General features: G+C 35.3%; 1 long non-coding RNA gene across 1 annotated transcript; it reads left to right on the top strand.

Moving 5' to 3' along the window:
- The first annotated feature begins 205 nt into the window (after positions 1–205).
- On the top strand, positions 206–3379 carry LOC110006632 (uncharacterized). The gene is made up of 2 exons (XR_002279711.2): positions 206–373; positions 2546–3379. It is a non-coding gene; the product is annotated as an uncharacterized LOC110006632 (long non-coding RNA).
- The last annotated feature ends 20579 nt before the right edge of the window (positions 3380–23958 follow it).

The raw sequence follows: 23958 nt of genomic DNA, 5'->3' as shown, positions 1-23958 counted from the left end.
AAAATAATAAAAAATAAAATTGTATGGAGACGTGACATAGTGATTAGGACAATCTTAACCCTCCATTCAGAATGGCGGGTTGAATAAAAGGCAATCTTAGCCCTCCATTGAGAATGGACGGTTGGATAAGGGGAAGTGTATGAGTTTTATGTTGCAGGGGAAGCATTGGAAGCTTGCCCTTCACAAAATTTTCCGTCTAATGTGAACACTAACCCTGTCAGAAATTAGTAAAAATTTCCGTCCACCCTGCACCCAAAACGGACCCGCTCTCTAAGGAATTAGGGGGAATCTCTCACTCTCGGTCTAAGCAATCAGTGGAAAATGCTCTTTCTCTAATAGAGGCGACTGGGGCAACTACTATCTCTATTCTGGGGTATGATCATTTCTTTTTCCTTTGAAGATTCTTACTATATGATTTTTCCTATTAGTGAGAATCTAGGATTTCTTGTGCTATTAGGGCACTTGATTCTTATGTTTCAATTGTGTGTGCTTATGAATCATGAATAGCTTTTTCTATTGTTAAATTTAATTAGGGTGTTTTATTCAGTGATATTGTTGAAATATGAGGCTTCTTATTGTTCTATATTTTTTTATTTCCATATTCAATTGAAGGATTTTTTTTTTTTATATTCTTTATTCCCATTTTCGATGAGTGATGGTTTGCAAGCTGAAGCTCTGATGTTTTGAGGTTAAAGTACAAAGGCCGGTGGTGTGGTTTGGGTTTCATAAATTTTGTGTCTACCATGATTATGTGGTTATTCCTTGGTGTGCACAATATGGCGTGGATTATATCCTCTTGGTGTTGTGATTTGGGGAATGGGTAAATGCAGGTTGCTATCTCGGTTTAATAGGAAGAAGTTCATGTTCTTGGATTCACCCAAGAAGATTATCAGTTCAGGTTTAGGATTATGTGTTGTAAAGTAATTTCCAATAGCATTGAATGGAACACTAAATTGTTCATTCATTTTTAGTAAAAGAAGATTTACATTTGTTCATCAATTTTATCTAATGTTTGAAAAATCCAGATTGGAACCGGACGGTCCAGATCGGCCCAATTTGGATCCAGTAAAATATTGGGATCCAGCCGGTTCCCCCCAGGAGTCTGCTAGTTCTCCCATGAATCAGCTAGTTTTGTCAAAGAACATACCCCACTTTTTTTTTTTTTTTCAATTTTTTAATGTCCAATTTGGAAGTCCGGATCGCCGATTCACTAAACTGGGATGGAGATCTGAAGGGATGATCCAGATCATCAATCCGTTTTTTAAGACCTTGAATTTATCATAAGACAGTATTTATCCTAAGTTAAAAAACCTCTTAACGGATGATCAATTTCATCATATGACAAAAGGAGCATTCATTTTTATCTAGAGAATACCTGTATTTGTTGATCAGATTTATCATTTGACAGATGGAGTATTCTTTTTAAGTTAGCGAACCTCTTGGTTTACTGATCAAACTTATCATAAGACCAATTGAGTAGTCATTTTAAGTTAGAGAACGTTTTTTTAGTGATCAATTTCATCCTAAAGCAAATGGAATATTCGGTTTTAGTGAGAGGTTTTCTTTTTTTATTGGTCAAAATTTATCATTAAACAAATGGAATTTACATTTAGGACATAAATGCAGGGATTGTCAATTATGGAAAGCCTGCCCCGAACACAAAAAAGGATTGAGTGGGTGCCAAATTGGGATGAGTTCTTCGCGGGCCTATTGGTTGACCAAGTTAACAAAGGTAAAAAAATTGAGAAGGGATTTAGTAAGGAATCTTGGTGTTACATGACCCACGAATTCAACAGGAAATTCTACCAAAATCTCAACAAAGACCAGCTAAAACATCGTCATGGGTACTTCAGGAAAGAGTACAATATGGTGAAGATGATCCTTGATCAGAGTGGTTTGGGATGAGACTAGGAAGATTGTGACAGCAGATGCTCATCTTTGGAATGAGTACATCTCGGTGAGTTGGATAATATGTAAATCCTTAAATATGATTAGCTGCTTCCAAGTTTCAAAAGACCAGTATTACCTATGGTGCTGTATAACATGATCCATATGATGGTCATAACACCATGATCATAAGATTATTACTATCCCGTCAATGTGGGTTAGAGGACAATTTATTAATTGAACTATATGTTCCAAAATTGGATGGGCAGTGATAAAGCATATGAATCATATGATATTGTCCCAATACCAAATATCAGAGGGGCTGATATTGGCAAAAATATCTTATGGGAGTGTGGAAAATGGAACAGGTGTACTATTTTATATTTGTGAGCACTTTTGTAGATGACAAATATATAACGGATCGAATGGAGTTCTAGGGCTTAAAATTGGTTTTTTCATTTGAAACATAATATGTCAACCTTTACGCTATTTTTTATTGGCAATATATTATAAACTGAACCAAAGTTATTTAAGCACCTTAACTGTTATCATATCTTAATTGGCTGGGCTGAAGTTGATATGTTTAGATATATCCGATGTGATGAAGGTTTTTCTGAACCTTGGTTGCTTCCAAGTATCTTACATATTATATGTGCAGGCGCACCCTGAGGCCAAACCATTTCAAAGAAGGATTTTGCCTCTCCATGAGTCACTGGGGATAATTTTTGGCAATCCAACAGCGGATGGTTCATGTATACTCTCAAGTCATAATGGAGAAGCCTCAAAAGAGGCCAATGATGTGATGTTGACCCTACAATCTCCAACTACATTTTCTGATTCACCAGATGTCTTGCATGAGGACTCTTTAGGTTCAAGAGATGATGAGAGTACACCAATTCAACCGAAACATCGCCGGTCTACAGAATCATTACGATTGTTCCATGGCAAAAGAACAAGAAAGGGTCCCGGTGAGATTATGGCTGAAGCCTTGCAAGAGATTGCAGCCAGCGCAAGGTATAGAGTGACTATGAGTGTGGCAAATGGAAGGAGGCATGATACAATGAAAGACAGAAAGAGCTTTGAGTGCGGGAAATGTGAGGAAGAATAAGCATGATATAATGAAGAGCATAATAGAAGAGCTGGAGACAATGGACGACTTGGATGATGATCTCTTCCTAGAAGCTTGTGAAAGGTTGAAGGATAAAAAAGATGCTTCTATATTTGTGGCACTCAAGGGTGAACGACGTTTGAAGTGGGTGAAAAAGATATGTGGTGCACTATAGCCTTTTGCGGTGTTCACACTGTGTGGACCTTATATACTGTTATTTTGGTTTCCTTGTAGTGTTTCAATTCTTTTTGTCTGGGTTAGTTGCAGTAGCAAACACCATATTACTTTTACATTCTCTTGATGGTGGCTTTCCCCACTTTTTCTTGTATATCCTTATGACAATTGGAAGAGGTTATCGTAATAGTGGATTGTTTTGTTTTGGGACTTTGGTTGGATTACTTTCTTGATGGATACTATGAGCACTCATATACGTAGAATTCCAAAGGGTGGCCCATGTGATTTCCCTACGCAAGATTTGGATGGGAGTAGCTAAAACAACTGCAAATAGCAATCTGATTGTTTGATTATTCATATTTTTTTGATAAGTTAACACAGACTTGATAGTAATCCCTACCTTTTAAGGCTTTCCAGGATTGGCGCTCTGCGCTTTCTAGTAATGCTTTTAGGGGAGCAATTCACCATTGATTTTTAAATCCGAGATTTTGGCCCTTTCAATTGTTTCGCATTCATCAAATCTTGGATTTTGGAAAATAATGGTTTCAATGAAATGAGGATTTCTGTGCATTTTTTCTTCTCCAAAATCCATCTGAAACTTGCTATTTTGAAAATCTTTGATTTCCTTTCAAGCTTGTATTCCCACCATTGGGGCCTATCCCCTTCACCTCTTTCCCTCCCAACACTGTCTCCATCTCTCTTCTCAAAGTTGAGCTTTCTCTTCTTCATTTCTCCCACTGTCAATACCCTGAAACAGACCAGACCAGCCTCTCTCTCTCTCTCTCTCTCACACACACACACACAAACACAAGCAGCAGAGCAATTGCAGCAAAGCATTCATTTTCCCTCCCTTCTGAAACCACGAAGCAATTACAACAATCACAAAGATGTTTCAGAGCAATTGCAGCAAATCCTTCTTTACCCCTGTTCTAAAACAGCAGAGCAATTACAAGAATTACAAAGCTATCACAGCAGGCTTGTATTCGTCACCACTTCGGGTACCTATTTTCAAGGTAATAGGATTTTTTGACATGCTGAATTTCATTGTACTATGGTTTTGAAATATTTACATGCTGAACTTCGCGGTAGCATGGTTTTGAAATATTTATTGGTACTAAGGGTTTACAGTTTCAAATTTTCAAATTGTCTGAACTGAACGTTTGTTTGTTTTGATTCAAAATTTGGGAATTTTTGTCTTTTGGATCAATTGATTGATAGATAGATAGATAGTAGAGAGAGAGAGAGCGAGAGAGAGAGAGAGAGTGTGAATGGTGCAATAATAGAGAGATAAATTTATGGCAAATCTCTTGCACTCTTATTGTGATTCGCTCAAGCCCAGGGTTTTTCCTACATGTGCTCGAGGTCTTCATTTGAAGAAGGAAAGTTATATTCCTTTTTAATTTTGTGAGTGAGGGACTCATTTGTGGTTCTTGGGAATCTTATCATTGAGTTTTTGTGGAATTAGAAGCTTTTATTTCTTGTTTTCTCACGTTGGCTTTCCTTGACCTAGTTCCTAGTGATTCTATGCTTGGTGGTTGTCAAGGCGGATACTATTCATTTGGTGAAGATCGATTTTTTTTGTCTGAAATTGTTTTAATTAGTTTCAGAGGCAGTGATTACAGTGGATAACATTCAGAAAGTGTTTGTGAGCTGGTGGACTTTGTATTTCATTCATGTACGGATTATGCACTTCTTAGCTTTTTGGAGGTTGCTATAATTTGGTTCTTCTTGCACGTCATCCTTTATTCCCTGTTATCTCAGCGTGCTAAATTGCACTTTTTAATCACTTCAGAAAATCTGAATACTTGATTGTCTAGTTTGATCTTGTTTCAATTCCTTTCCATCTGATTTTGTTTCAATCTTTGTGAATTTTCAGATGCATGAGCTTTCTTGATGCATGAGCATGACAAAGATTTTAAGCTTTTGGAAACCAGCAGAAGAACTAGTCCTATAAGCTTTTTCAGATGCATGGGTTTTTATAGTGTATAATGGGAAGATTATCATTATAACCCGACTGCTAGATGCTAAGAAAATAACCAAAGATTCTTATGTTTCTTGGCCACTCATTTCTTTTCATGTTTGTGTTTTTATTCTTATTGTAGAATTTATGGGCTGGCTTTTAATTAGTTTTCCACTGCTTGTGTATTTGTCGGGTATGAAATAGTCCCTTTTTTTTCTTTTTTGCCCGTATCTAATTTGGCATATAAATCATCATAAGTGATGGCCTGAGTCCATGCGCTATGATCACTAGTGATAGTTTAATAAGGACTCGTTATTTTCTAAACATTTGCTTTTGGAAAAAGTTTATATAAGGTTGCAACCTTATAATGCAGAGCTATGGATGCACCTAAAAAATCCATCGGAAAAAGATAGTTTTAATGTTGAAAAACCCTCTGATTGATCATCTTGACATCGAAAAATATGACCATGAAAAATAAAAAGATTTTCAGTCTACAAAATAGTATATTTTACAACATATTATCTACACCGTCTATTTTAAAAATTTTCATATGTTTAACCATTTTTTAAATTTAAAATTTTATAATTAGATATAAAAATAGATTTTGAGATAATCCTAAAAACATTTTACAATAAAATTATATACCACGATAAAATTTGAAGGTGCACCTTATCTCTAGAGCTACAGATGCATCCATCTGCCAGCTGCACCTTTTACTTTTGTCTCTATAGCTACGGTTGCATCCGTATGCCAGCTGCACCTTTTACTTTTAGCTTTGGTGTTAATATCTATCTATATATTATGAAGAAAATTATAAATACCCCTAAGATTGACTTTCTATGCAAGTTATGCCCAACCAAACTTTTATTCTCACTTTTTACTACAAAATAGGCTTTCTGAACAAATACCCCCTTCCCCAATCAAAAAAACTAAAAAAAGGTCTATACTGTGGAAATTGTAAAAATTTGCACTTATTTTTTGGTACAATATTTTTCTTCTTTTTATGTGCACTTATATTAGGAAGGTGTTTCATTACATATGTTACATTTTTTAGTAATACACAGCTTTAGAACTTTATAATTGGGGATATTGTTCACTTCTTCGATAAGCTTTGAAATACATCTTTTATGGGGGCTTAAAGCCCAAATATATAGAAATACAGTTTTTCATGTGGTATCAGAGCAATGTTATGCCTTGATCGATTTTTTTGTGACTCCATAAATTGGTTTTAAGAATTTGCAATCTCGCACAAATCTGGTATTATTTTTCGCGTTTTTTTTTTTCATAGCGCCAGTGATCTCTCTCTATGTCTTCCACATGCATTGTTTTCTAATTTCTCAAATCCTCGAATTAGGGTTTTTCTTTTGCTGAAATGTGTGTTCTCTTCATCTGGTTAAGGATTAGTGTCGGGCTTTGATCATTTTTAAACCATAAGCAAAATTGGTTTGTTCAAGGGTTTCTAGTTGAGAACATTGTCGGGTCCGTCTTTGGTTGGGGACTTGAATTTCTATAGTAGTTGAGGCAAATTCAAGGAGGAATTCATGTCTGGTTCATAATCTGTTTGATTTTGGTTCTATCCTTAATTTGGCATGTGTCCCTTTTGTTAATTCTCTCTCAATTGCCCTAGTTGATCTTGCCCGATCTTGCTTTCCCCTTGCAAGTTTCTGGTTTTGCAGCAAGTTTTTTTTTGGGTCGATCTATTAGTTTTTTGGCTGATTGTGGTGGTTTTTCTACCTAATTAACGATATTTTCTTTAGTTACTCGATCATGTCTGTTCTAAAAGTTTATTGATGTGCTGTTATGCGAGATTGCTCTGTTCAAGGCGTGGATTTCAGATGATCGCTAATTTGTAGTTCAAGCTTCTTTTGTTTCTGCTTTCTTTCTAAAGCCTGCCTTCAGTTGTCCAAACTCAAGTTGCTCTCTCTTAACTCATCTTGAGTTTGAGGAAGCGTGTGGAAATTATAGAAACCTACGCTTATTTTTGGGTACAATATTTTCATACCTTTTATGTGTACCTATATTTAGAAGGTGGTTCACTTATTGGATAAGCGATGAAATACATATTTCATGGCGGTATAAAGCCGAAATATATTATTGTAGACACCCTATATTATTGTAGACACCCAATTTTAATGTGGTTTCCTAAACCCTTAGCTAAGTACGTGTAGGTTATGTGAGTATATCCTCCCCAACGGATTTTCACCATATAAACCCTTTTTTCATGGTTATTTGAAAAAAAAAATGAGGGAGACCAAACTCTAGGAGAGAGCAGATAGAGATAAAAAATCTGAGAGACTAGAACCCTAGAGAAGAGAATAGATAGAGAGAAAGTCTGAGAGACCAGAACCCTAGGAAAGATAACATATAGAGATCAGAGAGAAAAAACCAGAGAGAGTTACAAGAGAGAAGAGAAAACCCTAAAAACTGCTTCAAGAGCCCGAGGAGAAAACCTAAGTCTAAGAAAACCTAGACCTAGGGTACAACCACCCTAGATCTACCCTTAGGGGCCGATTGGATACCTGAAAATATATTGTCCGTGAAATATATTACTGGCATAATACATTACTGCATAATACATTACTTGCAAATGGATTGTCACTGTTTGTGTAGTATTTAGATGCAAATTGCTTGCAAATGGATTGTCACTGTCTGGGTAGTATTTAGATGCAAATTGTTGCAAATGGATTGTCACTATCTGGGTAGTATTTAGATGCAAATTGCTTGCAAATGGATTGTCACTGTTTGGGTAGTATTTAGATGCAAATTGGGAAACATTTCTAGTGTTTGGTTATCTCTCAAAGAAATATGAGAAATCCATTACCAATCAAATACGAAAAATATGGTTATGTTTGGCTAATACGATTAGACTTTGTTTTCAACATGATAAGTCATTGGAATAACATTATTTTATTGTGATAAATCTTATTTTTATTTATTTTTTATAGAAGTCTTTCAAATGTCTCTCTATATATAATTTCAAATAAGCAATAAATTTATGATACCAAAATCAAAATCTTTATGGTATAAGTTAAAAAATGGGAAGAAGTTTTATTAGTAAACTAGAAGGTTTGGTAATTGCAGTATAAAACTTTGAAGTATTGGAGGAGATTAAAGAGGTATCTTATTTCAATTGAGCTTTTATTAATATCTTATGAGGATTATGTTGTGTGAAATTTTTTATTATGATTGTGTTGTGTAATTTCTCATCGATTATCAATTATTATTTTTATATGAGCTGACGGCTTCAACTGAGGGCTACAACTCACATTGCGGATAGAGGGATGTATAAGTTAAAACATGGAGAGGGCTACTCAAATTGAGGATAAAGGGATGTATAAGTTAAAAAATGGAAAGAAGTTTGATTAGTAAACTATAAGGTTTGGTAATTGCAATATAAAATTTTGAAGTATTGGAGGCAACTAAAGAGGTATCTTATTTCAATTGAGTTTTTACCAATCTCTAATGAGGATTATGTGGATTATGTTGTGTGAAATTTTTTATTATGATTGTGTTGTGTAATTTCTCATCGATTATCAATTATTATTTTTATATGAGCTGATAGCTTCAAATGAGGGCTACAACTCAAATTGGGGATAAAGGGATGTAGAATTTTTTTTATTATGAATACAATAGAAAACTGTCCCTCATCTAGTGCTACATCTAATCAAATCAATTTAGATTTCCCCTACTTTTACTTACCCATTATTAAAAATTTTTGTTTTTATATGAGAGTAAAATGAGGGCTACAATCCAAATTGGAGATAGAAGGATGTAAATTTTTTTTTTTTATATGAGAGTTAGATGAGGGTTAGAATCCAAATGGGGATAGAGGGATGTAGAAATTTGTTTATTATGATTGGAGTAGAAAATTGTTCCTCATTAAGTTTGTATACCTGTTCAAATCACTTTAGATTATCCTTTTCATATATCTAATTTTACTTTCTACTTACTTTAATGATTATACAATACAACATAGACTAGGGAAATATTTTTTTCTATTTACCTTAATAATTATACAATACAGCATAGACTAGGAAAATATTTTTTTTAAGTAGGATATGGCAATTTAGATTACCCTTTTCATATCTCTAATTTCACTTTCTACTTATCTTAATAATTATACAATACAACATAGAATAGGGAAATATTTTTTTTCTGTTTACCTTAATAATCATACAATACAGCATAGACTAGGGAAATATTTTTTTATGCAGTATAGGGCAGAGAAACGCACACCAAAGATTTCCAAAGATTACCCGTCAAGAGCGTAATGGATTTTTCACCCCTCATCGTGCGTAATAGATTTCATGATTTTTGGGAAGGAAATATGGGGTAATGAATGTCATATTTCCTTGTAATCTATTGTCACGTAATAGATTTTCAGGTATCCAAACCGCCCCTTCTGGGGCAACCACCCTTATTCAACCAGAGACTTTCTAGTGGACATCCGACTCAGAAAGACAAGAGAGTACCTGTTCTGATACGACAAGAGAGGACCTCTTCTGATGCGAGCGAGCCCCAGAAGGCTCGGGAGTCTTGGGCCATCTAGTCTGGTTTGGTATCGTTTCTTACTCTTTTATTATTTATTTTCTGCTTTTATTTCATTTTAATTAGATTATATTAGTTTTTATTGCTTTTTATTTCGTGTTTCATATTTGGATCAATGCTGGCGTTGCCACTGATCTGAGAATAGATCCGCTCGATTCTCTACGGATCTTGGCCCAGATCAGAATTCGATTTTCCACATTCTCTATCATCTTATTTCAAAATCAGTTTGTGGTATTCAGATCTGAGGGATCTTTTTATGAGGATCTCTTTGATTTTGCACTATAAACAGTTTGGTGCCCACTGTGAGCATTTCGAGCTAGATCCATAAACAAAAAATAAAAAAAATAAAAAATAAAATAAAAGCAGTCCCCTGATCTCCTTTTTTGGGTCTTTCTTTTAAAAAAAAAAAATTTTCAAAAGAAAAAAAAAAAAAAAAAAAAAAATAAAAAATAAAAACCTTTTTCATTGGAAAATATTTTTTTGTTACTTTTTTCCGTAGTATTTCCTTTCATTTCATTTATTTAGTATTATTTTAGTTTGTAAGTAGAAAAAAAAAAGGAAAAAAAAAAAGAGATCACTCATTGACTTTTGTGATAAGAGCATGTTTATGTTTATGTTTGTGATAACAGCATGTTTATGTTTATGTTTGTGATAACAGCATGTTTATGTTTATGTTTATATTTATGTGTCTGTTTCTTTTCTATTTCTAAAAGATTGTTTTGGGTGCTTATCTTTATTCAAAAAGGCTACTGAACTTCCTATTTTATTCTCTCTCCACCTACTCCAACTTGTTAAGGGCTTGGATCCGTTCAAAATAACTTTCTTGTGTTCAGAGAACTTGCCTGTTTTTGTTTCTGGCTATAAATTTTTAGATCTCAATGTTTTCTATTTTATTTTCATCTCCTTGAACTTTGTGAGTTTTAAACAGAGAGAAAGAGAGAGAAGGGCATAAATATCTGCTTTTGGGATTCTGACTTTAGTTTTCTTATTTTTTTGAGTTCATTGTTTTCTTTTCTTTCCTCATAAGGTTTCTAGTTTGTTTATTCATTTTCCTTTATCTTATTAAAGGAGGTAGAGTTTTTTATTAAGAGATAGAGCTTTAGTTTTGGAGTTATTACGTAGTTATCACTTTGAGTTAATTGTTAGGAGTCTATGTTGGTATTCACGTTCAAAACATTCTTTGGTCTCTTCTTTAATCTTTTTTTGATATTCATGGAATAATTTTTTCTTCTTTGGTATTTATGGGATAGTTTTTCATATCAATAATACGGGACTGTAAGTTAAGTGGGATGAGGTGTGTGAGTTGTTAAGAGGATTTTGGGGAACAGATAGAAATTATTCTTTGAGAGGAGATTTATGTAGATAGCAACAAATCTCTTCAGAGGAAATTTATGGAAGGGAGATTGAGAGAAAATAGAGAAAGGAGATTGATAGAAAATAGGAAGAAGAAATAGGGAAAAGAGATTGAGAGATAATAGGAAGAAAATATTGTGTGAGAGAGAGAGTTTTAGGGTATGGGAGAGGCAAAAAAAAAGAAATTAAAAAGCCACTAGTCTTTAAAAAAAAAAAAAAAAATTTATTTTAAGGCCATCTTGTTTTTTTTTTTTTTTTTTTTTTAAAAAATTAAGGCCTTTCTCATATTTGAAAAAAAAAAGGAAAAGAAAAATACCTTTGCAATAAAAAAAAAAACATAGAAAAATAAAAAAAATAAAAAAATAAAAACTTCATAAGGTCTATTTGTTTAAAAACAAAAAAGAATGTTTTGTCTTTTTTAAGGTTATTCTATCTCAAAAAGAAAAGAAAAGAAAAAGAAAAACAGTGGGTGTTTGCAGCCATCTTTCTTATCCACAAAAAAAGAGAGGGTATTTTTAGCTTTTTTTTTAAAAATAAAAAAATCACTTTCCTAAAGAAAAAGAATTTCAGCAAACGTTTTAGGCATCTTTGTCTAAAAAAAAAAAAATCTTTTTAATGCAATCTTGCTTTTCAATATATATATATATATATATATATATATATATATATATATATATATATATTCAAGGCATTGCTCATTTCTGAAAATTAGGCATCTGTATCTAAAATAAAAAGAAAAGAAAATAAAATATTTTAGAGGCAATCTTGCTTTAAATATATATATATATATATATATATATATATATATATATATATATATATATATATATATATCACTTTTGCTACAAAATTTTATTTTTGTAAGTCATTTCGTTTTCACAAAAAAAAAAAAAAAAAAAAAGTTTAAACAAGGGAGAATCTTCACTTTAAAAAAAAAAAAATTGTCAAAAAAAAATCTCTTTCATTTCTTTGCTTCTAATTCGGCATTTGCCTCTTCTTTCTCTCCTCATTAAAAAAAAAGGGGTTAAAAAAAAAAACTTTCAGGGTCACGTGCACTCTCTCTCTAATTGTGCCTTGATCGAGTCACCCTCGACTCGGGCCGAGCTCAACTAGGCACAGGTTGTGCCTGGTTCCACTTTCATTTACTGTATACCTTCTTAGGGGTTGCTTACCCCCACATTTGAACTATGCTTTTGGTCAGTCAAAAACCTGACCCGATGTACACCTCACTTGGCATGATTTACGCTAAGTGCTCACATTTTTTTGGCATTATGTGCCTGCTTGCTTACTACTTTTTTTTCGCTTGCGTGCTTCTTTACACACTCTTGCCCAACAATATTTTCGAAAACCCCCAAAATCTGTGTTAACGGCGTGAGGGAAACCTAGCTTTGAGAGTAGAGATGGTTGGGATTCGCGTAACTTTAACTGTGAGAGCCCCTTCGTAATCCTTTGCCTCAAAGCAACTCTGCATATAGTAGGACCTGATGAACATTTTATAACAGGAGGCCAAGACCTATGTGGGGACCTATATCAGCCTAGCCTCATTTCAATAGTTAGAAACCCACTCTCAAGCCAAGCCTGCCTATAATCTAAGTCAAAAGTTTTCGTGTGATGTGCTTGCTTATTTTTGTTGGTTAATCTTAGATCTCAGACCGGTCCCGCTTTTAGTCCGAGGTGACCTCTCTAGGTTCAAGTCCAGGCTTGTACCTAGCTTAGCCCAGGTCTGAACCAGGTTTCACCTTGGTCCGAACCCCCCCTCGGTCCGAGCTGAAGGCACGTTCCTAGTTCATCTTTGATTCAGTCCGGATCCATACTTGGTCTGATCATCAAAACTCTCTGGGTCCAAGTTCAGGCTTATACCCAGCCTAGCTCAAGTCCGAACCAGGTTCACACCTAGGTCCGAACTTAGGCCCTCTTTTGGTCCAAGCCTAGGGCTTGTGCCTGTCTCAAACTTGATGCAGTTTGGGTTCACACCCAGTCTAATCTTCAAAACCCTTTAGGTCCAAGCCTAGGCACAATCCAGGTCTGAACCTAGTCCCACTCTTGGTCCGAACCAGACTCACACCTAGGTCTGAACCTAGTCCCACTCTTGGTCCGAACCGAGACTCGTACCCATCTGGTCTAGATCTCAGTCTAGGTTCTAGTATAGGTCTAAGCTTAGAGTTGGCTCTAGAGTTAGACTAGGCTTATCCTAGTTCAGAGTCTGAACCAAAACCCATCAAGTTTAACAGGTTTCATCCAGTCTAATCCTAGCCTAGATCTTAGTTAGGGTTTTGCCCCTAGAGTCAGACTAGGTCTACCCTGAGGCGTTGAGTCTAAATCTCACTGAGTCTAAGAATCATGACCCAGGATCATAGCAGAGCAAGGCCCAACCCCGTGGCTCCAGCTCAGTCTAGATCCAGAGAACCTAATCAGTCCGATAGGCACCGTCACAATGCTCCCTCACAAATTATTCATAGCACTCGTATTAGTGAGCCGACTCTCGACGCACATGGAACCAAACCTAGCCGTTCAAGCCGCCTTCAAGGCCACCATTTAGAAGTCACGAGCCAACATGTTGATAAGGTTTGTAACACCTTGAATAGTCAAAGGATCAGGTCGGGGGTAATCCTCCAAGACATAAGCGTTAACCTCAGATCTAGTTGGCACAACAAGAATAAGGCCTCGACACAAATCTCTGAGTCAGCCGATCTCAGCTGTGTGAACCCCTATGGTCAATTAGCAGCCCAACATTCAAGCCTTGGTAATCAGCCAGTTAGTGGGTGAGTGGGAAAAGTCTCCCCAAGCAGCCCATCACCGGTAATGATCAGAATTTTGACCTAACTCGATATAAAGACAATCCTAAGGTGCATGCTTACTTTTAAGACCTACTCAATAGAGGATACACCATCCAACGCACTCCATCTAAGAAAGTCAGGTCAAAAGCTCAAGCCATACGTCAAGCCCAACATTTTAGCTCAAACCAGGATAATCTTAGGGCTATTAGCCTGCCAATGCAACCCACTACAGGCCAGGGGTCTGGTTCTAGTCATCACTCGATCCCAAGACTACCTAGAGGGTAGACTCCCTTTGACAGTAGTTATGATATTCCTTCACCCTTTCAGTCCAGTGCTGAGGCAAGAGAGTACCCAAACCCTAGGGATAGATCATCCAATCAAGGTCAAAGGTCTAGTCGTCATAGCAACTTGAATCGTCTATCCCAGTTAAGTGGTGATTAGGCCAAGTTGTATAACCTCCGAGTAATGAGCATACTCTGACCTAATGCAACTCGGGTGAGTCTACAAGCCGACAACCAACATATCAAGTTCAACACATTCCTCAAGCTCAGTCCTTAGGGCAACCCGTTACATGGGCCCAACAGCCAGTTCATATGAGTCACATACCACAAAATCAGGTTCAACAAACCATACAATCGAGCCAACTCACAGCTACAACGACGACTCAATTCACTCATATAAAATACCTCCAAGACTCTTTAGAGAAAATGAGAATATGGGATTTTTCAACTCCTAAAGCTTATGTACAAGAAGTTCTAGGACACCTAAAAGATCTACCAGTGGGGATTGTGATACCACAGTTCAGAAACAGATTTTCAAGGAAAGGGGATCCTGAGGCACACATCGACGTCTACTTATTGATGGTCCACACACTGCGAGACCGACCTAACCAACTAAAGGTCATGCTCTCGCATAGCTTATCAAAAGAACGCTTGATGTGGCACCTAATATTCATGAAGGATAACCCTCAAGCAACTCCTGACGAAATATTCAGGCAATTTTCTTCCCACTATAGGGGAGGAAGGCCATGACCCGTCACCCTTGGTGAGTTAACTTTCATCAAATAGAAGTTGGGCAAGTCTTCTTCCCTGTTTATAACCAGATTCAGAGAGGCCGCTATGCGAGTCATTGCAACTCCACTCCTTGAAGCCGCGAAGGTACGCATAGCATTAGAGGACATGAATCCAAAATATGTCACTTCTTCAGTATGGGGGCAATCCCTTACTCATTTGATATTATGCTTGAAAGAATATCACGATATGAGCGAGTCAAGGAAGATTGCTTTTCTTGATCATGTTCACCTCTCAAGAACGAGAGGTGAACATGATCAAGAAAAGCAACCATTCTGCAAACCATTCACAAGAAAAGACCAAAATTCATTCTACCACATGGAGAATGCAGACTTTCACACCAAGGGAATTCACGCCCATTGATGAGCTTATGATCGATGTCATGAAGAAGTTGCTTAAGACAAAGCTCATAGAATTATCGACAACAGCCAATATTCCTCCTTTCCATGGAGGTGATACATCTCAATGGTGCGATTGACATCAAAACTGTACCCATAACACTGAGGAATGTCGAGCTTTCAGAAATATAGTTCAAGATCTCATCGATAACGGCATGATAAATGTCAAAAAATGAAGATGTTGACAACAATGGAGAATCAGAAACTCTAAATGTCTCGATAAAGAATGTTGGTGTCAACCTGATTAACTCAGAAGAATTACAACCTATGCCCAAACCCGAAGAACATCTACAAAGGCCTTAGAGCACAACCAATTGAAAAGTCCAGTAGATGAAGAACAAAATGAGCATAGCCTCAACCATGAGTTAATGACTAAAGATACTCAAGATCAAAGCAATGAGGATGATCTTAGCTCCAAGCCAATAACCAAAGATAGGGGAGAAGAAATGGGTATCGCATATAGGATTCCAATCTAAGATACACTCCCAAAAGTGACCCAAGAAATCTCCATCGTCAAGAGCGACACTAGGGCATATGAACCCTTCAACCCATACTTCCAAGTTAACACAACAAATGGTTCATATGTGTATGGCAACGAATCAAACTCACAAGAGCAATATGAACTCGAGCATAAACTCAACCAAGGTTTTGAAGCTATGGATTCCCAAGCTCATGACGACAAGAAAAACCTTAATTTTTGGACAACAACTCATGAGGGGGCAATTGAACAAGTGCTGAAAGGAAGCTCTTCACCCCAAAACCTTAACGACCCACTCAAGTAGGATCAATATGATGAGGACGACATGTTAGAAATTGATGTGATCCAGATCAAGGAGAAGAGATCATCTTCCAAATAAGGGGCTAAAACCCTAAAGTCTCCCATTACGCTTCCAAACAAGGGGCCAGTACCTCAAAAATCAAAAGACTATAAATCTTTGGAAATTCTAAGGGGCCCACCTTAGAATGTGTATAAGTAAACTCTTAAAAAAGGTGGACCTAGATATATAGAGAGGAAAACTCCTGAAAATAAAAAATTTTATTTTTTGAGATTGGGAGATTTTAGGGGAGCTGAGAGAGGAGAGAGATATGGGATATGTGGAGAAACAGAGAAGTGCACATGAGAGTCCTAAATTTAAGGGGTAAACGAGGTGAGAGAGATATACAGGGAAATTTGTAGAGACATGGAGAGAAACAAGAGAGAATAAATGAGAGAGACGTGGATGAGAGAGAGGGAGAGTTTGAACTACTACAATTAATGGGTGCATATAATGGGAAAGAGAACTAAATAAAAAAATATTAAGGAAATATAAGATATTTAGTGAGACAGATAGAATTGAGAAAAATAATTTTAAAAAGGGACAATATTCTTTTATCTCCTATTTTTAACTTTTATATCTCATGAGATCCAAAAATTGAAAATATTACTTGTAAGCAAAAAGTCTTCATCTTTTCTATCTTACAAACCTCTAAACTCATTTGACCATGTATTATTGACCTCAACAACTTATGAAATATCTCTCTTCCGTCAAAACCTAACCACGTATGCCCTCTCTCTCTAAACTCAGTTTCTCCCTCTCTCTCTAAACTCAGTTTCTCCCTCTCTCTCTAAACTCCATCGCTCACCCCCTTTCTGAACTCAGTCTCTCCCTCTCTCTCCTCTCTTGCCCTTCTCTCTCTAAACTCAGTCCCTCCCTCTCTATCTAAATTCCATCTCTCTTGCTCCTCTCTCTCTCTCTAAACTCGGTCTCTCTGCCCCGTCTCTCTCTCCATTCATGGGCAGTAAGGACAAGCATTCAAATAACATGATTGAAAGTTTTCTCTCTCACATAGAGAAGAACAAAAAGAGCGGGATTGAATTTTTTGGTTTGATCCGCAGAAATTGAACAAAAGAACAAGATCGAAATTTCATTCTCTCTCTCACTACTAATCGAGAAATTGGACATTTCTCGCAGACTGTGCAAGGAGATCCACTTTCCTTGTAGATCCTCTGAATTCCTTCAATTTCATTGCCTTGAATATATGAAGAGAAAGAAAGAGAAAGGGGCAAAAGGGGCCTTCAATTTCATTGCTTTGAGAACATGAAGTAAAAGAAAAAAGCAAGGCCTTACCCGAACAACTTCCATAATTGTTTTTGTAACACATATAAGTGACCCCAAATTCTCCTCTATCGACCACATATTTCTCATCGATCCCCCCCTTTATGCTACCACTAAGAACAATTAACTTTTTGTTGTTGTTTCCTTCTTTCTTGCTTTGATCATGGACAGAGTAATTTGATTTCACGTCTTCTCTTGCAGCTGTAGCAGGAGAGCGGCAACAGTTCCCCATTGAGGGCCACTACCTCCTCCCCTAAGAACCAGAGAAACAAAGATTTAAGCATCAACAATCGAGCTTCGACTGAAAGCCCTGCCCCTAACCAAACTTAGAAACTCGAACCTGGTGCTCCTGAAACGGTTAAACCCATGCAAAACCCTAGAATTTCAGACGCAGATTCAAGGTTCCCTGCCACTTCAAATCCCGTCCAAAACCATAAACGTAGGGACTCGTGTCGACGTTTAGAGAGACAGAGGGGGAGAGAGTTCAGAGAATGAGAGATGGCGTATGGAGTTTGATTTTGAAGGTAGAGTCATTTTATTTTGAAATAAGGGAGTCATTTTATAAGTTGTTGAGGTCAATAATGCATGGTCAAATGAATTTATGGGGTTGTAAAATAGAAAAGTTGGAAACTTTTTACTTATAAATAATATTTTTAATTTTTGGATCTCATGAGATACAGAAGTTAAAAATAAGAAATTTTTGTTGAGGTCAATAATACATGGTCAAATGAATTTATGGGGTTGTAAAATAGAAAAGATAGAAACTTTTTGTTTATAAATAATATTTTCAATTTTTGGATCTCATGAGATATAGAAGTTAAAAATAAAAAATTTCAATTCTTGAATCTCATGAGATATAGAAGTTAAAAATAAAAAATAAAAAGATTTTTCTTTTTAAAAAATCGAAAAGCCAAAAAATAAGAAGCTAAATGAGAGAGAGAGATCTGGTTTAGACAACTTACTTTACGAAAGATAATTAAAAAAAGATGGGGTGAAAGATAGTTTAGGAAAGAGGAATACATGAAGGAAAAAGTTTATATAAGGATGCAACCTTATAATGTAGAATTACGGATGCACCTCAAAAATCCATCAGGAAAGGTAGTTTTAATGTTGAAAAACCCTTTGATTGATCATCTCGACTTCGAGATGTATGTCCATGAAAAATAAAATGATTTTAAGTCTCATAAATAGTGCATTTTATAACATATTATCTACACCATCCATTTTCAAGATTTTCATATGTTTATAGATCTATTTGATTTTAACCATTTTTAAAATTTAAAATTTTATAATTAGATATAAAAATAGATTTGGATATAATCCTAAAAACATTTTACATCAAAATTATATACCATGATAAAATTTGAACGTGCACCTTACCTCTACAGCTACGGGTGCATCCGTACGCCAACTGCACCATACATGAAAGATATGTAGAGAACAAAATGTGTGCGTGAGAGAGAGATCTGGTTTAGACAAGTTGGGTCGTCTATGCGGTGAGGTGGTCCACCTGAGCCAGTGGAGCAATGCAGCCACATTTATATCTCGTACCACTGAAATTGAGGTACGAATGAAGAAAGGTTGAAGAGTTGCAAATGTAAATTCAAAACCTTGCAATAGTTGCTATGCTTCAATACGCTTCATTGATTTTCCCTTTTCTTCTTTGGCTTTCCCTTGCTTGTTCTAGCATTGTCTCCGGTTTTATATGTTGGGCTTTATGAGATTTTAGACCCATTAATTATTAAATCCTATACAAAAAGGAAAATTAATTTCCTAATAAACAATATGAAGAAAAATAATAATTATGTTAATGACAATAATATGGAGTAAAATATTAAATTTTATATATTTGTATTTATTGGAGTTTTTTTTAATATTGTTACGAACCCCATGGTCCATGCATGCATAAATAAACTCCTCAAAAGCGCATAATTGGGCCCTTTTATGCATAGGTTTTTTTTTTGGTTATGCCATATCACCAAAAAATAGGAAAGAGAATAAGGGTGGGGCGTCACACGTAAGGGAGGCACTCATGGGCCCCATCTTTTAGAAATATAGTAGGCCCATATGCACAATGAGCCCCCATGATATTTTTATATATTTAAAATTAATAAAAATATTTTAAAATATTATTTGAATATTTAAATCATTGTAAAATCAATATCTTTAATTTTATAAATCCAAAAATTATAAATAAAATATTCAGGGATTCATAAAAATTAAAATAATAATCCTAAAATAATTTTCATCATAAAACAGACGTAATTAAATTAATTTGATGGGAAAGAGATCCATATGGTTTAGGAATCAACAATCATGGGACACTCCACCTTCAACTGTGGACTACATACCACATTTAATTTATCAGACCGATCTAGCGTTTCCCATGACCCATAGTCCATGTAGGTCACCAAAGTCCGGCCGATGAGCCAAAAGAACGTAATCCCAGTATGTGGATTTCAAGTCATCCCCTAGAGACGAGTCAAAGTCACCTAAACCTAATGTGACCACAGCTTCTATGGTGAATAGGGGGATCTCTCGCACATGCATATGCTTCACCCTAAAAGGTGAATTTTTGACATTTTCAAACGATCTATCGATATGCATGCCGTGTGATGGCACATGGATGAGGCTTTGGCCCCTGTCTCTGTTGGCCCTCATCACACACAAAGGTCACACAGTCCCTCGGCTCACTCATCCAGGCATATTATCCAACCTCATCAAAGGCTAACCCATTAGAGCCCCTTATCAGTTTGTTCTTTATGCCTAGGTAACATGAGTTTTTCCCAATCGACTGGCCTAAATCGTCAAGGATAGTCCGGTATCAGCAAATATTGTTTGCTTAGTATGGTCCTCGAGGGACTACACTCCCACTGAGTTCATGTTCCATTATATCATTTCATTTTACAAGCACTCATAAAGCCTTTAAAGACCATATAAACCCAACAGATTATGTGATAAAGCACGGTGTATACATATTATTATTATTTTTTAGCTTACATCGGCAAGGTCACTTACCATATCCAATTACAAATAAATTACTCTTGAAATAAATAAAAGAGTTCTACATGTTACTACTTAAATACAACTCATTTATTCAATAAATAAAACTTGATATATTGCTTGATGAAAATAGAAAAATAAAATAAAGAAATAAGATAAAATAAGTAAAATTGTCAGAGTTTGCTTCAATCGGGCTTAGTACACCCTACGTTGAGTCTCCTTCTTCCAATAGTGCTCGGGATCAATGACTGGTCTCCTAATTCTACTATGTATGGCAAAACCCCCTCAATGTTTGGGGCGTGGCCCCCTAAAGAGAGAAAGGGAGAACTTAGAGAGAGTAGAGAGCAGAGTTGTAGAGAATTATAAGGGGGAGAACTTCTATTTATAAATCTTCTATGTTTAGGGTTTACCTCTTTAGTAAGATCAAATCTAAAACATCGATCTAAAGAGATTTGTGGGGTGAGAGATGTGAGTCATCCATACCTTAGATCCATTATCAAGATTTAAACGAACATGTTAGAACTTTATTCTCCATTTTCCAAACATATTCCCATCAAATATTTAAATAAATAAAATATTACTCATACTATCTTTTTTATAAATATTCATTCCTTATTCACATAATCTTTTATCAATAAAAATATTTTGATCACAAGACATAATAAAATTCATTTTATTGATTCCTAATGCAAGTAGGCTTTAAACAAAACAGAAAGCCAATTGGTATGGAGGCTTCTCACCATTTTTAATAAGTAAAGCCCCCCATGGGTGGGGCATGCCACCCTGGGTGGCCCCTCATGGATCCCACCCAATCTTCCATATGTTTTTAAATGGCCTCTCATATCATATGGACAGTCCCACATATTTTAGAAAATATTTCTTTTGATTTTTCAGAGTTTTAAAATTGAAGTTATTTCTCTTAGATTATTTAAAACATTAGAAATTATTTTTTTCGTACTTTACAAATACAAGTAATGAAAATAAAATAACAAGAGAATCACAAAAATTCAAATAATCATTCTAAAAATCTTATGACATAAAATTAATTAATTTTAATGAGAATCGGATCCGTATAAGTCTAGGATCTATCGATGTACTGGAGCACCATCTTCAACTATGGAATACGATCCACACTAGTTTTCTTAAATTGACCCAGTGCTTCCCATGACCCATAGTCCACTGCAAGGGTTCATGATTGGGCGACCAAAGTCTGCCAATTGACCAAGACACATAATTTCAGTCTATGAATTTTTGGTTATCTCCTAAAGACAAATCCATAGTCCTCCAGATCATGATGCAACCACGGCTCCATGTTGCATATGGGCAGTCTCTCGCATACGCGCTTCACCGTAATGCTAGATTGCTATCTCGATACGACTATCTATGTACATGTAGTGTGATAATATTATGATGAAGTTTTAACCATGTCCCTAAAGGCCAGCCATAACACACAAGGGTCACTCAGTCCCTCGGCTCACTCATTTACGCAAACACTGGCCTCATCGAGAATTGACCCACTGAACCCTCCTCGGTTTTAACTCTATGCTCAAGTACATTGGGTTTTCTAAGTCGACTGCCCTTGCACGTCGAGTCTAGTACGAGTACTGAAAAATAGCATTTTTCCTAGTATGGTCCACAAGAGGACCACACTCCCACTGAGTTTTTGTTTCATTTTATAAAATGCTAACACATGCTCTCATAAGGGCTTTAATTTCCACATAAATCCAAAAGTTATACCATAGAAAATAGTGTTGGTAATTTTGTTTGTCAGAAGCATTAGTAGTTATGGATGGTGTATTTGCACAAATTATAAATAAAATCAACGGAATTACACCTTCATATGCCCTTGAAGCTCTCATAGATAGAGTTACGTAATTATTTATATGAAGAACTATTACATATCTAGATATGGGCAAGCTTTCTATGCTTCCCCTACAGCATAGAAGTTCTATCCTTCCCCTTATCCAACCGACCATTCTGAATGGACGGCTAAGATTGCCCCAATCACAATGTTACGTCTCTACACTATTTTATTTTTAATTTTTTTTATATAAACTATTTTGGCACCAATTTTGGATGTCTAGTCCTCTATTAAACTTGCAGTAGCAAAAAATATAAAAAAGATATTTTAAATAGAATAAAATGACCAAAATACCTCTGAAAGAATCAAGGGGTATTTTGGCCATTATATTTTATGAAACAATTATTGTTAATATTTTTTTATAGGTGTGTCCCAATGAGAATATGACATATACCAAATTTCATATTCATACAATTTGAATAAAAAAAAACTAAAAATAAAATACTTTGAGACGTCGGATCTAAGATCAAACGGTGAATGGCTCTCTTGATCAAAATTGGATGGCTGGATGGTAGGGAGAGGATAGAACTTCTATGTTGTAGGGGAAGCATAGAAACCTTTTCCTATAGATATTGTCGACAACATATTTACACGATTATTTATGTGATCATTTATTTAATTTGTACGTGCAACAACACACATAATCTCACTAGTGTCAATCAAAGCTAAAAACTAAAATTTTATAGTGTTTAAGCTTTGGTATTTTCAATGAGGGTGGCCACTTCCTCATCGACAACAAATAAGAAAGCTCTTTGGAAATTAGAAGTGGCATGGGGTCAGGTCGGGTCAGGGATCTGGACATGATTGGATCCAACCCAAAAATAAAAATAAAAGTATTTAAATATATTTAAATGTCATGTTAAATATATACATGTATTATTTAAGAAAAAAAGTTATATAAAGTTGCAAACTTAAAATGTAGAATTAAAGATGCACGTCAAAAATGCATTGGAAAATATTTTTTTAATGTTGAAAAACCCTCTAATTGATCATCTTGATATCAAGATGTATGAATATAAAAAAATATATATATATATTTTGAGTTCTATAAATAGTGCATCTTGCAATATATTTTCTAGACTGTTTATTTTCAAGATTTTCATATGTTTATAGATCTACGTGATTTTAACCATTTTTGGAGTTTAAAATTTTATAATTAAAGATAAAAATAGATTTTTAGATAATCGTAAGAATTTTTTACACCAAAAATACATATTATGATAAAATTTAGATGTGCCCCTTAATTGGATTATTTAAAGTTGCAACCTTAGACAAACCGCACCCATTATTTAAAGGTTGTGGTTTGTATAGAGCTGAGGCTCTAAACAATCAAAGTAAAGCGCACTTATATATATATATATATATATATATATATATATATATATATATATATATATATATATATATATATATATATATATATATATATATATATATGAGGAAAATATGTGATTAGCCTACTAGCTTATATGAACATATGAGCCTAACGGTCAAGATTGATTCTGGACCGATTTGACGATCACAAATGTCTGATAATGTTTGAATTTTAATTTACAATGACCTCATTCAAAATCCCGTAGATTAGAGCAATTATGACCTCCTCGTGCTAAAAAGGAAATAGTCTCTGCCTATACATTAAAAATCCCATTGATTAGAGCAATTATGACCTCTTTGTGCTAAAAAGGAAATGGTCTCTGCCTACAGTTTTCCATTAGATATTCGA

The sequence above is a fragment of the Amborella trichopoda genome, chromosome 11, assembly GCF_054954075.1.
Source record: "Amborella trichopoda isolate Santa Cruz 75 chromosome 11, AtrichopodaSantaCruz75HAP2 v2.0, whole genome shotgun sequence".
Classification (NCBI taxonomy): Eukaryota; Viridiplantae; Streptophyta; class Magnoliopsida; order Amborellales; family Amborellaceae; genus Amborella; species Amborella trichopoda.
The sequence above is the reverse complement of the archived record's forward strand: the minus strand, read 5'-3'. Positions and strand labels throughout refer to the sequence as shown.